The sequence below is a fragment of the Pelophylax lessonae genome, assembly GCF_965119305.1.
Source record: "Pelophylax lessonae genome assembly, chromosome: 8".
NCBI lineage: Eukaryota > Metazoa > Chordata > Amphibia > Anura > Ranidae > Pelophylax > Pelophylax lessonae.
This window is the reverse complement of record NC_138775.1, coordinates 193,276,273-193,293,507: the sequence shown is the minus strand read 5'-3', so window position 1 is coordinate 193,293,507 and position 17,235 is coordinate 193,276,273. Positions and strand designations below refer to the sequence as shown.

At 44.4% G+C, this 17,235-nt stretch overlaps 1 protein-coding gene across 1 annotated transcript in view; it reads right to left on the bottom strand.

Moving 5' to 3' along the window:
- The window catches only part of TMED5 (transmembrane p24 trafficking protein 5), a 518,850-nt gene that overhangs the window by 363,804 nt on the left and 137,811 nt on the right, over window positions 1-17,235 (bottom strand). The window lies entirely within an intron of this gene.

Below are 17,235 nucleotides of genomic sequence, written 5' to 3'. Positions count from 1 at the left end.
TAACAGCAATAAAAATCGGCTCCAAGCTGAAAGGTATAGTCCAAAATAGAAAAGATAAAGTCCAAAAAAATGTGCACTTGATGTGCAAAGAAACAGAAATCCTGCACCGTTAAAGTGAACTCTTACTCCGCTGTGACAAAGTGCCCAAATCAGGCTAATGCACTTACCAGATGAAAACTGTAATCAGGCATTGTAAATGAACCACCAGAGATAAGCATCCAGTCAGCTCCAACAGATCCCTTAAGTGCCTCCACTCCAGGTCCGCTAGATGGTATGCACAGCAGTATAGAGACAGCCCGGGCAATCCACACTCCAGCAATTATCATGAAAAAATAACAGCCACCATGGTGAAGTATGCAACAATAGGCGTTTAACGAATAAGGTAAAAATCTCACATGTATAAAAACAAAAAGCGCTTGTATTTGGCAGGATCCGAAGAACACAGCCGCCCGACATCCGGTTAACTCATGGTGACATCAGCACGCCTTCCCGATGCGTTTCGTCATAGATTACGTCTTCCTAGGGATACGGGCGGCGTGCTGACTCACCACTTAAATAGCCAAGAAACAACAGCATGACCGCCCCTATCTGAGCCGCACCTACATACAACGGGCGCCATATTTGATATGGGATATTGCCATTAACGGCCAACTATCCCTTCAATCATAGGCCAGATAGAAGCAAACCAAATTTGACCTACATAAATGTCATCTAAACATAGCGAACGCCATATTTGATGTGGGATACTGCTGTAACAGCCATCCGTACATTTAGTACAGGGTCATGTAAACTTACCCAAATGGGACAATAATACGTTCCTACATACAGCCCTAACATAAAGCATTGTGGTCAAATGACCATAAATGCAACGCATCCAAAAGCCGATAATGTGAATAAACAAGTTATATCTCCCTTTTGTGATGCTATAATGGCAATAGGAGGCGCCATGATAGTTAAGGGAAAAAATGCCAGTAATGTCCCCTACAATGTAAACGGCCAAAATAGGGCTAATACTGGAAATAACATATCATTAAAATTATAAATATGATACCTATATGTAATATAATTATATTGAATAGAATTAATTAAATCATGAGCCACACAAATATGTCTATACTTACATAAAATAAATAATTTTATATATAATCTCTGTCAGCCTCTAAATGATATCTAAGCTCATAATGAGCTCAAATATAGGCTAAGACATAAATGCGCCCTAAATGGTGGAGCTTGGCATAACACCATTATTTACTAGGTTTACAGTCACCTGGGCTAGAGCCCACAAACTTCACCATGATAAGCCTGTTACCCTAACCGCTATGCTATAGCCTCAAGACAGCTGAATGGCACTTTTAGCGATCTAAGTCTCTGTAACTGTTATGATTGATCCGTTATGACCATAGACACACACCTTTTCAGCATGGCTCCTGATGGCAGAGCAGGAGAATGACAGCAAAATGAGGAGCTTTTAATACACTACAGGAACCACAGAACCCAGCACTGCCCTGCTTCCCTATATAGACCATAGACACACACCTTTTCAGCATGGCTCCTGATGGCAGAGCAGGAGGATGACAGCAAAATTAGGAGCTTTTAATACACTACAGGAACCACAGAACCCAGCACTGCCCTGCTTCCCTATATATACTGTGTGCTGGAACTAGGATAGATTTACAAGATTGATGACTAATGATAAAAAAAAAAAAACATGCTTACAATCTAAGGTCGCTAACTCACATAAATACACAGTAGGGCCAATTCTGTTTAGGATCCAATTAACCTACCAGCATGTCTTTGGAGTATGGGAGGAAGGCGGAGTACCCGGAGGAAACCCACACAGGCACAGGGAGAAGATGCAAACGCCAGGCAGTTAGTGTTGTGGTTGGGATTTGAACCAGTGACCCTCTTGTTGCTAGGTGAAAGTGCTAACCACTACTCCACTGTGCCACTCCATGGATGATACATCCTGGCTGGCGGGCCGGGTTCAGGACCCTGGCAGGCCGCAGTTGGGGTGCAGAACTGTGTTGGCTATTATGTTCTGATACCTATGGAAGTGGAAAGCCCGACAAGCTGTGACCCCCCACACATACACACACACACATACACATGGCTCTTTTTAACTTATATTTTAAAATATGTTAAAAATAATATGAATCTATTTAAAGTTTATATATATAATGTAAAAAGGTACAGTCACCTGGGCTAGAACCCACAACCTTCACCATGATACACTTGTTATCTTAACGGCTACGCTATAGCCCCAAGACTGATAAAAAGCACTGTAAGAGATATAAGTCTCTGTAATAGAGCTATATTAGTCTGAACAAGTAACTGTTATCATTGATCCATTATGAGCATAGACACACATCTTTTCAGCATGGCTCCTGATGGCAGAGCAGGAGGATGACAGCAAAATTAGGAGCTTTTAATACACTACAGCAGGGGTGGGGAACCTTTTTTCTGCCAAGGGCCATTTGGGTATTTATAAAATCATTCGGGGGCCATACAAAATTATCAACTTAAAAATGTGCCTGTTATATTTGGTCAAAAATGTAATTAACTCACCCCTAATGCGATGGCTGCAACTGCTTCTCTTTGGTGAGGTGTGTGATGTTAGCTGGTATTGATGATGTTGCTACTCGCAACTGGTTTTCCAGGTTTGCGTCGGTCAGTCTGGAGCGCAGTCGACTTTGTGGTGGTAAGATTTGAAAAGAACTGCTGGCGGGTAATGCTGGTGGTACAGCTGACTGGTACTGCTGGTGGGTACAGCTGGCTGGTACTGCTGGTGGGTACAGCTGGCTCAGGCTGGTACTGCTGGCTTTTACTATGCTGTGGGTACTGCTGGCTGGTACTGCTGGCTCAGGCTGGTAGTGCTGTGGGTATTGCTGATTCAGGCTGGTACTGTGCTGTAGGTACTGCCTTGGGTACTGCTGGCTCAGGCTGGTACTGTGCTGTGGGTACTGCTGGCTGGTACTGCTGGCTAGTACTGCTGGCTGGTACTGCTGGCTCAGGCTGGTACTGCTGGCTGGTACTGTGCTGTAGGTACTGCTGGCTGGTACTGTTGTAGGTACTGCTGGCTGGTACTGTTGTGGGTACTGCTGACTCTGGCTGGTACTGCTGTGGGTACTACTGGCTTTGGCTGGTACTGCTGGTTCTGCTGTGGGTACTGCTGGCTCTGGCTGGTACTGCTGGCTCTGGCTTATACTGCTGTGAGTACCGCTGGCTCTGGCTTATACTGCTGTGGGTACTGCTGTGTGTGCTGCTGGAGGGAAATGCTGGCTAGCAGCGGCGCCGCGCTGGAGGAAGATGCGATTTTTCCTGTATTGGTCACAGGCAGAGTGCATTTGATATCACTCCGCCTGTGACTCACTCAGACTGTCAGAACGGAGCCGGAACTATACAGGAAGCATGGGCTCCATTCTGACAGATCAGCTGACAGACACAGACTCAGCTGCACAGGGGGGCCGGACCAAATGACTTTGAGGGCCGCATACGGCCCCCGGGACGTAGGTTCCCCACCCCTGCACTACAGGAATCACAGAACCAAGCACTGCCCTGCTTTCCTATATATACTGTGTGCTGAAACTAGGATAGATTTACAAATCTATGGTCTGTGGGAGTTACTACATTAATTCTCATTGGTTCAAAAATCATCCTAATAAAGACAACTGTATTTTTTAAACTCAGAATTCAGACTTCTAAACACATTTTAAAATAAGATTAATATAATAAGGTGTTGCCACCTGGGCTAGAACCCAAGACTTCACCACTGTAAACCTGCTACTCTAACTAGGCTCTTTCTCTGGCTCTAATTAGGTGAATCATGAAAAAAAAAAAAAACTCAAAATTATTATACATACTCAAAAGTATGTAACTCACATACATACATAGTAGGGACACTTTTTTTTTTAACAGGATCCAATTAACCTACCAGCATGTCTTTGGAGTATGGGAGGAAGGCAGAGTGCCCAGAGGAAACCCACTCAGGCAAGGGGAGAACATGCAAATGCCAGGCAGGTAGTGTTGTGGTTGGGATATGAACCAGTGACCCTCTTGCTGCAAGGTGAAAGTGCAAACCGCTACACCACTGTGCTGCCCCATGAATGATACATCCTGGCTGGCTGGCGGGCCGGGTTCAGGACCCTGGCGGGCCGCAGTTGGGGTGCAGAACTGTGTTGGCTATTATGTTCTGATACCTATGGAAATGGAAAACCAGACGAGCTGAGACCCCCCACACATACACACACACACACACGCATACACGCACACACACATGGCTCTTTTTAACTTATATTTTAAAATATGTTAAAAATAATATGAATCTATTTAAAGTTTATATATATAATGTAAAAAAGTACAATCACCTAGGCTAGAACCAACAACCTTGTCCATGATACGGTTGTTACCTTAACCGCTACGCTATAACCCTAAGAATGTTGAAAGGCACTTTTAGAGATCTAAGTCTCTGTAACAGAGCTATATTAGTCTGAACAAGTAACTGTTATCATTGATCCGTTGTGACCATAGACATACACCATTTCAGCAAGGCTCCTGATGGCAGAGCAGGAGGATGACAGCAAAATTAGGAGCTTTTAATACACTACAGGAACCACAGAACCAAGCACTGCCCTGCTTTCCTATATATACTGTGTGCTGGAACTAGGATAGATTTACAAATCTATGGTCTGTGGTCTGTGGGAGTTACTACATTAATTCTCATTGGTTCAAAAATCATCCTAATAAAGACAACTGTATTTAAAACACATTTTGTTTAACTCATATTTTAAAATAAAATTAATATAATAAGGTGTTGCCACCTGGGCTAGAACCCAAGACTTCACCACTGTAAACCTGCTACTCTAACTAGGCTCTTTCTTTGGTTCTAATTAGGTGAATCATGAAAAAAAAAAAAAAAAAAAAAAAAAACTTTAATTTATTTTTTATTTATTTCAGGTCATATATAGCGCTGTCAATTTATACAGCGCTTTACATATACATTGTACATTCACATCAGTCCTTGCCCTCAAGGAGCTTACAATCTAAGGTCCCTAACTCACATACATACATAGTAGGGCCAATTTATTTTTATACAGGATCCAATTAACCTACCAGCATGTCTTTGGAGTATGGTAGAAAAGCAGAATGCCTGGAGGAAACCCAAGCAGGGAAAGGGAGAACATGCAAATGCCAGGCAGGTAGTGTTGTGGTTGGGATTTGAACGAGCAACCCTCTTGCTGCTAGGTGAAAGTGCTAACCACTACACCACTGTGCCTCCCCATGAATGTTACATCCTGGCCGGCGGGCTGGGTTCAGGACCCTGGCGGGCCGCAGTTGGGGTGCAGAACAGTGTTGGCTATTATGTTCTGATACCTATGGGAGTGGAAAACCCGACAAGCTGTGACCCCCCACACATACATACACGCACACACACACACACACATGGCTCTTTTTAACTTATATTTTAAAATACGAATGTATTTTTATATATATATATTTTATATATAATATAAATGTGTGTATGGCAAAACTGGTGTAGTCTGTTTTGTGTGGGTGGGAACTGCTATGCTGGCTAATATAGGGGGCGGGTTGTCAAGATAAGATGGACTAGAATGACACCTATAGACAAGAAAAGGGTATCAAACTGGCATAGTCTAAATGGTTTGAGTGAATATTGTGTGCATCGCTGGCTCATATGTGGCACAGATTGTCTAAGTAACATGGACCACATGGGACATCTACACACAGAAAAGGGGTGGCTTTGGACGGGTAACCTGTCGTCTACAAAGTGTGAGTACCCTTTTTAGCTAGAACAGCACATATAGGACACAGGTTGTCTAGATGGCAACGACGATACCTACAGACATGTAAAGGGTGGCTTTGGTTGGGCAACCTATCAAAGCCAGCATGGTATGGGTGGGTGCCCTATATTCATCTAGCCCGGTTCATATAAGGTACAGTTTTATAAAGGATATAAGGGATGGAATTTCATGGGCATGCTTGCTTATTCTGCATACTGTGCATAGGGTGAGATTTGTAACATGGGCACCATTATACCTACAGTGAGGTGGGCATTATACAGGCAAACTAACATAGTCTGCATTCTGCATGTGGAAATGCTCTTGAGCTAGCCTGGCTCATGTAGAAAATAGATTGTGAAGATATCATGGACACCTTCAGATTGGGGCATTTTTAAAGCATGGCTACATACTGCAGTCTCCATTCACCTAATTGTCATGTTTAAAATTCATATGGCCATGAACAAGATATTATAAAAACTTTTAAAACCTATAAAAAAAACTATAAAAAATTTTTCACTTGCAGTAGCCAGGATTCGCACCCGAGGCTCCCCTAATGGTAAGCGAGAACGCTAACCATAGAACCAGCCTACCACTGCACTCATACATGCTATAAAACTCCCTAAATCTTTTAGTACGCAGTGTGTTTCATTAAAATAACCACGTAAGCCTCGGAGGATTTGGCTTTTCGGAATTTTTTTTTTATTACAGTATGCACATATAACTAAGACAGTATTAACACAGCCTGATGTGATAATTTTAATTAAATTAATTGTCATTTTTGTTCTTTCTTTAGTATTTTATTAAAAATATACATATTTTTTTTTCATTAAATTAACCACATAAGCCCCGGAGGATTTGGCATTTCGGAATTATTTTTTATTACAGTATGCACATATAACTAAGACAGTATTAACACAGCCTACAGGCCTCAAATTTAAATTGGAAGTATTCCAGGGCTCGGGCTGTGTACAGTAGTATGGCATCATAGTTGAACTGTGCAGCTATCTTTGCTCATATAGGGAACATATTGTCTAGGTATTATGGACCACAATAACACCTACGGATGGGACAAGGGTAACATTGTATGGCAAAACTGGTGTAGTCTGTTTTGTGTGGGTGGGAACTGCTTTGCTGGCTAATATAGGGGGCGGGTTGTCAAGATAAGATGGACTAGAATGACACCTATAGACAAGAAAAGGGTATCAAACTGGCATAGTCTAAATGGTTTGAGTGAATATTGTGTGCACCGCTGGCTCATATGTGGCACAGATTGTCTAAGTAACATGGACCACATGTGACATCTACACACAGAAAAGGGGTGGCTTTGGACGGGTAACCTGTCGTCTACAAAGTGTGAGTACCCTGTTTAGCTAGAACAGCACATATAGGACACAGGTTGTCTAGATGGCAACAACGATACCTACAGACATGTAAAGGGTGGCTTTGGTTGGGCAATCTATCAAAGCCAGCATGGTATGGGTGGGTGCCCTATATTCATCTAGCCCGGTTCATATAAGGTACAGTTTTATAAAGGATATAAGTGATGAATTTCATGGGCATGCTTGCTTATTCTGCATACTGTGCATAGGGTGAAATTTGTAACATGGGCACCATTATACCTACAGCGAGGTGGGCATTATACAGGCAAACTAACATAGTCTGCATTCTGCATGTGGAAATGCTATTGAGCTAGCCTGGCTCATGTAGAAAATAGATTGTGAAGATATCATGGACACCTTCAGATGGGGCATTTTTAAAGCATGGCTACATACTGCAGTCTCCATTCACTTAATTGTCATGTTTAAAATTCATATGGCCATGAACAAGATATTATAAAAACTTTTAAAAACCTATAAAAAAAAAAAAAATTCACTTGCAGTAGCCAGGATTCTAACCCGGGGCTCCCCTAATCGTAGGCGAGAATGCTAACCATAGAACCAGCGTACCACTGCACTCGTACTTGCTATAAAACTTCCTTAAATCTTTTAGCACGCAGTGCCACAGTGAAAAGGCATTGTACTTAGCTATGATCATTTTAATTAAATTAATTGTCATTTTTGTTCTTTCTTTAGTATTTTATTAAAAATATACATATTTTTTTTTTCATTAAATTAACCACATAAGCCCCGGAGGATTTGGCATTTCGGAATTTTTTTTTTTATTACAGTATGCACATATAACTAAGACAGTATTAACACAGCCTACAGGCCTCAAATTTAAATTGGAAGTATTCCAGGGCTCGGGCTGTGTACAGTAGTATGGCATCATAGTTGAACTGTGCAGCTATCTTTGCTCATATAGGGAACATATTGTCTAGGTATTATGGACCACAATAACACCTACGGATAGGACAAGGGTAACATTGTATGGCAAAACTGGTGTAGTCTGTTTTGTGTGGGTGGGAACTGCTATGCTGGCTAATATAGGGGGCGGGTTGTCAAGATAAGATGGACTAGAATGACACCTATAGACAAGAAAAGGGTATCAAACTGGCATAGTCTAAATGGTTTGAGTGAATATTGTGTGCACCGCTGGCTCATATGTGGCACAGATTGTCTAAGTAACATGGACCACATGTGACATCTACACACAGAAATGGGGTGGCATTGGACGGGCAACCTGTCGTCTACATAGTGTGAGTACCCTGTTTAGCTAGAACAGAACATATAGGACACAGGTTGTCTAGATGGCAACAACGATACCTACAGACATGTAAAGGGTGGTTTTGGTTGGGCAATCTATCAAAGCCAGCATGGTATGGGTGGGTGCCCTATATTCATCTAGCCCGGTTCATATAAGGTACAGTTTTATAAAGGATATAAGGGATGGAATTTCATGGGCATGCTTGCTTATTCTGCATACTGTGCATAGGGTGAGATTTGTAACATGGGCACCATTATACCTACAGCGAGGTGGGCATTATACAGACAAACTAACATAGTCTGCATTCTGCATGTGGAAATGCTTTTGAGCTAGCCTGGCTCATGTAGAAAATAGATTGTGAAGATATCATGGACACCTTCAGATGGGGCATTTTTAAAGCATGGCTACATACTGCAGTCTCCATTCACCTAATTGTCATGTTTAAAATTCATATGGCCATGAACAAGATATTATAAAAACTTTTAAAAACCTATAAAAAAAAAAAAATTCACTTGCAGTAGCCAGGATTCGAACCCGGGGCTCCCCTAATCGTAGGCGAGAATGCTAACCATAGAACCAACGTACCACTGCACTCATACATGCTATAAAACTTCCTTAAATCTTTTAGCACGCAGTGCCACAGTGAAAAGGCATTGTACTTAGCTATGATCATTTTAATTAAATTAATTGTCATTTTTGTTCTTTCTTTAGTATTTTATTAAAAATATACATATTTTTTTTTTCATTAAATTAACCACATAAGCCCGGAGGATTTGGCATTTCGGAATTTTTTTTTTTATTACAGTATGCACATATAACTAAGACAGTATTAACACAGCCTACAGGCCTCAAATTTAAATTGGAAGTATTCCAGGGCTCAGGCTGTGTACAGTAGTATGGCATCATAGTTGAACTGTGCAGCTATCTTTGCTCATATATAGGGTTGAGCGAACACGGACTGTATTATTCATGTTCGTACCGAATAATTGGATTTTTGTTACCCGAACATGGACCCGAAAACTTTACTGTATATTCGGGTAAAAATCCGTGTTCGGTCTTTTTATTTCCGGGTTTTGCATGCTTTGGCGCGCTTTTCATGGCGGGCTTTCAACAGCCAATCAACAAGCGTTTAACTGGTGTGCCTAAGCAATCCCAGCCATGCCTACAAATGTATCCGTAGCTGTGATTGGCCGTCTGAAGCACGTGACCAAGTCTTTATAAGTTCGAGGCAGCGCCGCTGCGGCGTCATTCTGCTGTTTAGTTCAGGGAGAGAGCACACATCAACGTGCTGGCTGCTGATTAGGGACAGACAGGAAAAAAAAAACATTTGTGTCCGGATAGAATTGAGGGACAGGTCGGAGTGTATTAGGCAGGGCGAGTTGTAGGCATTTTAGGGAGAGAGTCTGCTGATTTTTAGGGTCAGTGTGTTCTACAAACTACAATCGATATTGCTGTGTGAGGTGGGGTTTGCAGTGACCGATCTACGATCTTAGCAATCCTTTTAGGGAGAGAGTCTGCTGATTTTTAGGGTCAGACTGCGTTCTACAAACTACAATCGATATTGCTGTGTGGGGTGGGGTTTGCAGTGACCGATCTACGATCTTAGCAATCCTTTTAGGGAGAGAGTCTGCTGATTTTTAGGGTCAGACAGTGCGCTCTACAAACTACAATCGATATTGCTGTGTGGGAGGGGGGTTTGCAGTCACCCGATCTACGATCTTATCAATCCTTTTAGGGACAGAGTCTGCTGATTTTTAGGGTCAGACAGTGCGTTCTACAAACTACAATCGATATTGCTGTGTGGGGGGGGTTTGCAGTCACCCGATCTACGATCTTATCAATCCTTTTAGGGACAGAGTCTGCTGATTTTTAGGGTCAGGCAGTGTGTTCTACAAACTACAATCGATATTGCTGTGTGGTGTGGGATAGGAGATAGGCAGGTGTCAGTGGTCCACATCCATTTTGCTGTGTGTGGGCTGCAGTGAACACAATCTTTTTGGGGTGCAGTGAACACAATCTCTTTGGGGTGCAGTGAACACAATATTTTTGGGGTGCAGCGAACACAATCTTTTTTGCCCACTGAGGAGGAGGGAGAAAAGTATTTTTCTGTCAGGCACTGTGTGTAGCATTTTTCCTTCAGCTGTGCTGTGCTGAGTGACTGATCATACACTGCTGTGTTCAGTTCACATGTGCTAATATTGAGTGGTTTCAGAAATCATACACTTTTTTTCTATTCCACTATTCAATATACAGCCTTGGGTTAAAAAAAAAAAATTAAATTGTGGCCTGCAGCAGAGCTGAATGATATTTGGGGTTTTTGGGGTTCATCTCATACTTCTGAAGATTTGAGGGTGCTGCCTGTTCCATACTCCTCCTACTCCTCATTCAGCCTTTTAGGGGTACAAACAATAGTAATTGGGGCCTAGTGTGGTTTTGTACGTCTGAGATACATACACTTTTTTTGATCATATTTCCTATTCCGCTATTCAATCAAAACCTTTGGGGATCAATTAAATTGCGGGATAGTCTGTGTTGGTACGTGTGAGATCCACCTTTCCAAGTTTTTGGGGTTCATCTCATACTTCTGAAGATTTGAGGGTGCTGCCTGTTCCATACTCCTCCTACTCCTCATTCAGCCTTTTAGGGGTACAAACAATAGTAATTGGGGCCTAGTGTGGTTTTGTACGTCTGAGATACATACACTTTTTTTGATCATATTTCCTATTCCGCTATTCAATCAAAACCTTTGGGGATCAATTAAATTGTGGGATAGTCTGTGTTGGTACGTGTGAGATCCACCTTTCCAAGTTTTTGGGGTTCATCTCATACTTCTGAAGATTTGAGGGTGCTGCCTGTTCCATACTCCTCCTAATCCTCATTCAGCCTTTTAGGGGTACAAACAATAGAAATTGGGGCCTAGTGTGGTTTTGTACGTCTGAGATACATACACTTTTTTTTATCATATTTCCTATTCCGCTATTCAATCAAAACCTTTGGGGATCAATTAAATTGCGGGATAGTCTGTGTTGGTACGTGTGAGATCCACCTTTCCAAGTTTTTGGGGTTCATCTCATACTTCTGAAGATTTGAGGGTGCTGCCTGTTCCATACTCCTCCTACTCCTCATTCAGCCTTTTAGGGGTACAAACAATAGTAATTGGGGCCTAGTGTGGTTTTGTACGTCTGAGATACATACACTTTTTTTGATCATATTTCCTATTCCGCTATTCAATCAAAACCTTTGGGGATCAATTAAATTGTGGGATAGTCTGTGTTGGTACGTGTGAGATCCACCTTTCCAAGTTTTTGGGGTTCATCTCATACTTCTGAAGATTTGAGGGTGCTGCCTGTTCCATACTCCTCCTACTCCTCATTCAGCCTTTTAGGGGTACAAACAATAGTAATTGGGGCCTAGTGTGGTTTTGTACGTCTGAGATACATACACTTTTTTTGATCATATTTCCTATTCCGCTATTCAATCAAAACCTTTGGGGATCAATTAAATTGCGGGATAGTCTGTGTTGGTACGTGTGAGATCCACCTTTCCAAGTTTTTGGGGTTCATCTCATACTTCTGAAGATTTGAGGGTGCTGCCTGTTCCAAACTCCTCCTACTCCTCATCCTGCCTTTAGGGGTACAAACAATAGTAATTGGGGCCAAGTGTGGTTTTGTACGTCTGAGATACATACACTTTTTTTGATCATATTTCCTATTCCGCTATTCAATCAAAACCTTTGGGGATCAATTAAATTGCGGGATAGTCTGTGTTGGTACGTGTGAGATCCACCTTTCCAAGTTTTTGGGGTTCATCTCATACTTCTGAAGATTTGAGGGTGCTGCCTGTTCCATACTCCTCCTACTCCTCATTCAGCCTTTTAGGGGTACAAACAATAGTAATTGGGGCCTAGTGTGGTTTTGTACGTCTGAGATACATACACTTTGTTTGATCATATTTCCTATTCCGCTATTCAATCAAAACCTTTGGGGATCAATTAAATTGCGGGATAGTCTGTGTTGGTACGTGTGAGATCCACCTTTCCAAGTTTTTGGGGCTCATCTCATACTTCTGAAGATTTGAGGGTGCTGCCTGTTCCAAACTCCTCCTACTCCTCATCCTGCCTTTAGGGGTACAAACAATAGTAATTGGGGCCTAGTGTGGTTTTGTACGTCTGAGATACATACACTTTTTTTGATCATATTTTCTATTCCGCTATTCAATAAAAACCTTTGGGGATCAGTTAAATTGCGGGATAGTCTGTGTTGGTACGTGTGAGATCCACCTTTCCAAGTTTTTGGGGTTCATCTCATACTTCTGAAGATTTGAGGGTGCTGCCTGTTCCATACTCCTCCTACTCCTCATCCAGCCTTTTAGGGGTACAAACAATAGTAATTGGGGCCTAGTGTGGTTTTGTACGTGTGAGATACATACACTTATTTTGATCATATTTTATATTCCGCTATTCAATAAAAACCTTTGGGGATCAATTAAATTGCGGGATAGTCTGTGTTGGTACGTGTGAGATCCACCTTTCCAAGTTTTTGGGGTTCATCTCATACTTCTGAAGATTTGAGGGTGCTGCCTGTTCCAAACTCCTCCTACTCCTCATCCTGCCTTTAGGGGTACAAACAATAGTAATTGGGGCCTAGTGTGCTTCTGTACGTGTGAGATACATACACTTTATTTGATCATATTTTCTATTCCGCTATTTAATCAAAACCTTTGGGTATAAACAATTAAATTGCGGGATAGTCTGTGTCGGTACGTGTGAGATACACCTTTCCAATTTTTGGGGCTCATTTCATACTGCCGAGGATTTGAGGGTGCTTCAGTCTGCCTCCTGCCTGTTCCGAACTCCTCCTACTCCTCATCCTGCCTTTAGGGTACAAAAAATTGTAATCGGGGCCTAGTTGGTGTTTGTACGTGTGAGATACACCATTTTGTAAAATTTGTCCTATTCCGCTATTTAATATACACCCTGTTTGAGTGTAAAAAATTAAATTGCGGGATAGTCTGTGTCGGTACATGTGAGATACACCTTTTTAAATTTGTTTCGCGCATCTCCTTCTACCGCCGAGGATTGCAGGGCGCTTCAGTTTGCCTCCTGTTCCCAACTCCTCCTACTCCTCTTCCTCATCCTGCCTTTAGGGTACCAAAAATTGTAATCGGGGCCTAGTCTGTGTTTGTACATGTGAGATACACCGTATTATAAAATTTTTCCTATTCCGCTATTCAATATACACCCTTTTGGAGTGTAAGAAAATTAAATTACGGCATAGTCTGTATCGGTACGTGTGAGATACACCTTTTAAATTTGTTTGGCGCATCTCCTGCCACCGCCAAGGATTGCAGGGCGCTTCAGTTTACCTCCTGTTCCCAACTCCTCCTACTCCTCTTCCTCATCCTCTTTAGGGTACAAAAAATTTTAATCGGGGCCTAGTCTGTGTTTGTACGTGTGAGATACACCGTTTTTTTATCCTTTTTCCTATTCCGCTATTCAATATACACCCTTTTGGGGTAAAAAACATTAAATTGCGGCATAGTTTGCATATTTGACTGTCAGATACACCCGTGCGATACTGTTGTTGTTTTGTTCCGCTATTCAATAAACACCTTTCTAGGGCAAGATCATAAATTACAGAAATGTGAGGAGACCGTCAAATAGGGGCCGTGGCCTGGGTCGTGGTGCTGCTGGTAGAGCTCCTGTTGCAAGGAGAGGACGTGGTCGATCTGTGCCAGCTACACGCACAAGTGAAACACCTTCCACAAGTGTGAGTAGGCGACAGAACCTGCAGCAGTATTTGGTAGGGCATAATGCGCCTCTAGACGTGATGAGGCCTGAAGAAGTACAGGCGATAGTAGATTGGGTTGCTGACAGTGACTCCAGTTCCTTCACATTGTCTCCCACCCAGTCTACTGCAGAAAGGTCAGAGTTGGCACCTGCAGCCAATGTCCAACCGTCTTTCACCTCACCCCCTTGGAAATCAGGCAAGCAGTCTGAGCCCCAATCCATACAGCAGTCTCTTCTTCTTTTTGAGGACTCTGTCAGCAGGGTTTCCCAGGGCCATCCACCTAGCCCTGCCCCAGAAGTTGAAGAGATTGAGTGCAGCGATGCCCAACCACTTATTTCTCAAGATGAGTACATGCAAGGACCATCGCAGCACGTCTCCGATGATGACGAAACGCAGGTGCCAACTGCTGTGGCGTTCAGCATTGTGGAGACCGACAAGGAGGGCAGGGGTGAAGACTGGGTGGAAGATGATGTGGAGGACGATGAGGTCCTCGACCCCACATGGAATGAACATCATGCAGGTGACCTGAGTAGTTTGGAGGAAGAGGCGGTGGTCGCACAGAGCCACCAGCACAGCAGAAGAGGGAGCAGGGTGCAGAAGCGGAGCAGCCGTGCCCTAGACACTACGCCCGCTACTGCCCAACGCAGCAAGGGAACGAGCGCACCAAAGTCAGCTCAAAGGAGTTCTCTAGCGTGGAAGTTCTTTAGAAAATGTGCTGATGACAGGACACGAGTGGTTTGCACCCTGTGCTATCAGAGCCTGAAGCGAGGCATAAACCTTCTCAACCTGAGCACAACCTGCATGATCAGGCATCTAAGTGCAAAGCACGAGCTGCAGTGGAGTAGACACCTTCAAAACCAAGAAACGTCTCTTGCTCATCCTGCTTCCTCTTCTGCTGCAGTCTCGGCCGCTCCAGCCACATCTGTAGTGATACCGGCACCTGCCACCCCGCAAACAGACGATCTGTCAGCAACACCACCACCTGGGTCACCAACCATCTCCACAATGTCCCGTGGAAGCGTTCAGCTTTCCATCTCCCAAACACTTGAGAGGAAGAGGAAGTACCCCCCTACCCACCTGCGATCCCTGGCCCTAAATGCCAGCATTTCAAAATTCTTGGCCTTTGAAATGCTGTCATTCCGTCTGGTGGAGACACACAGTTTTAAAAACCTTACGTCGGTGGCTGTCCCACAGTACGTCGTGCCCAGCCGCCACTACTTTTCCAGGCAAGCCATCCCTTCCCTGCACAACCAAGTGGGGGAAAAAATCAGGTGTGCACTGCGCAACGCCATCTCTGGCAAGGTACACCTAACTACCGATACGTGGACCAGTAAGCACGGTCAGGGGCGTTATATCTCCCTAACGGCACACTGGGTAAATGCAGTGGCGGATGGGCCTGAGGCGGATAGCAATTTGGCGCATGTCCTTCCACCACCGAGGATTGCAGGGCGCTTCAGTTTGCCTCCTGTTCCTAACTCCTCCTACTCTGCTTCCTCATCCTCCACAGCCTCCTCATCCGGACAGCATAACACCTTCACCACCAACTTCAGCACGGCCAGGGGTAAACGAAAGCAGGCAGTTTTAAAACTTGCCTGTTTGGGGGACAAACCACACACCGCGCAGGAGTTGTGGAGGAGCATGGAACAGCAGACAAATGAGTGGTTGCTGCCAGCGAGCCTGAAGCCCGGCCTGGTGGTGTGCGATAACGGGCGAAATCTCATAGCAGCTCTGGGCCTAGCCGGTTTGACGCACATCCCTTGCCTGGCGCATGTGCTGAATTTGGTGGTGCAGAGGTTCCTTAAAAACTACCCCGATATGTCAGAGCTGCTGCAGAAAGTGCGGGCCGTCTGTGCGCACTTTCGGCGTTCTCACCCTGCTGCTACTCACCTGTCAGCGCTGCAGCGTAACTTCGGCCTTCCCGCTCACCGCCTCATATGTGACGTGCCCACAAGGTGGAACTCCACCTTGCACATGCTGCAAAGACTGTGCGAGCAGCAGCAGGCCATAGTGGAGTTTCAGCTGCAGCACGCACACGTGAGTCGCTCTGCGGAACAGCACCACTTCACCACCAATAACTGGGCCTCCATGCGAGACCTGTGTGCCTTGTTGCGCTGTTTTGAGTACTCCACCAACATGGCCAGTGCCGATGACGCCATTCTCAGGTTAACTATCCCACTTCTATGCCTCCTTGAAAAAACAATTCGGGCGATGATGGAAGAGGATGTGGCACAGGATGGCTTTCAGGGCAGTCATTCGCAAGGGGCTCCGAGGGTGGGTTCCTGCACACACAAACGCCAGGGACACAATTGTCCAGCAGGGGCACAGTTCTGGAGGATGAGGAGGATGAGGAGGAGGAGCTGGAGGAGGAGATGGAAGAATGTTCACAGCAGGGTGGCACCCAGGCCAGCTCATGGCCATCACTGGTGCGTGGCTGGGGGGATACAGAGGACACGGACGATACACCTCCCACAGAGGACAGCCTTTCGTTGCCTCTGGGCAGCCTGGCACACATGAGCGATTACATGCTGCAGTGTCTCCACAACGACCGCCGAGTTGCCCACATTCTAACTTGTGCTGATTACTGGGTGGCCACGCTGCTGGATCCCCGTTACAAGGACAACGTACCGTCCTTAATTCACTCACTGGAGTGCGATCGCAAGATGCGCGAGTACAAGCGCACGCTGGTAGACGCCATGCTGCTGGCATTCCCACCTGACAGCGGGGCCACAGTGGAAGCACAAGGCAGAGGAGGAGGAGGAGGAGGAGGAAGAGGTCGCCAACGCAACCAGGGCACCGCCAGCACCTCAGAAGGCAGGGTTAGCATGGCCGAAATGTGTAAAAGCTTTGTCAGCATGCCACAACAAACAGCAGCACCAGCAGCTCATATGGAACGTCTTAGCAGGAGGCAGCATTTCACCAACATGGTGGAGCAGTATGTGTGCACACGCCTAGACGTACTGAATGAGGGGTCTGCCCCCTTCAACTTCTGGGTCTCCAAGTTGGGC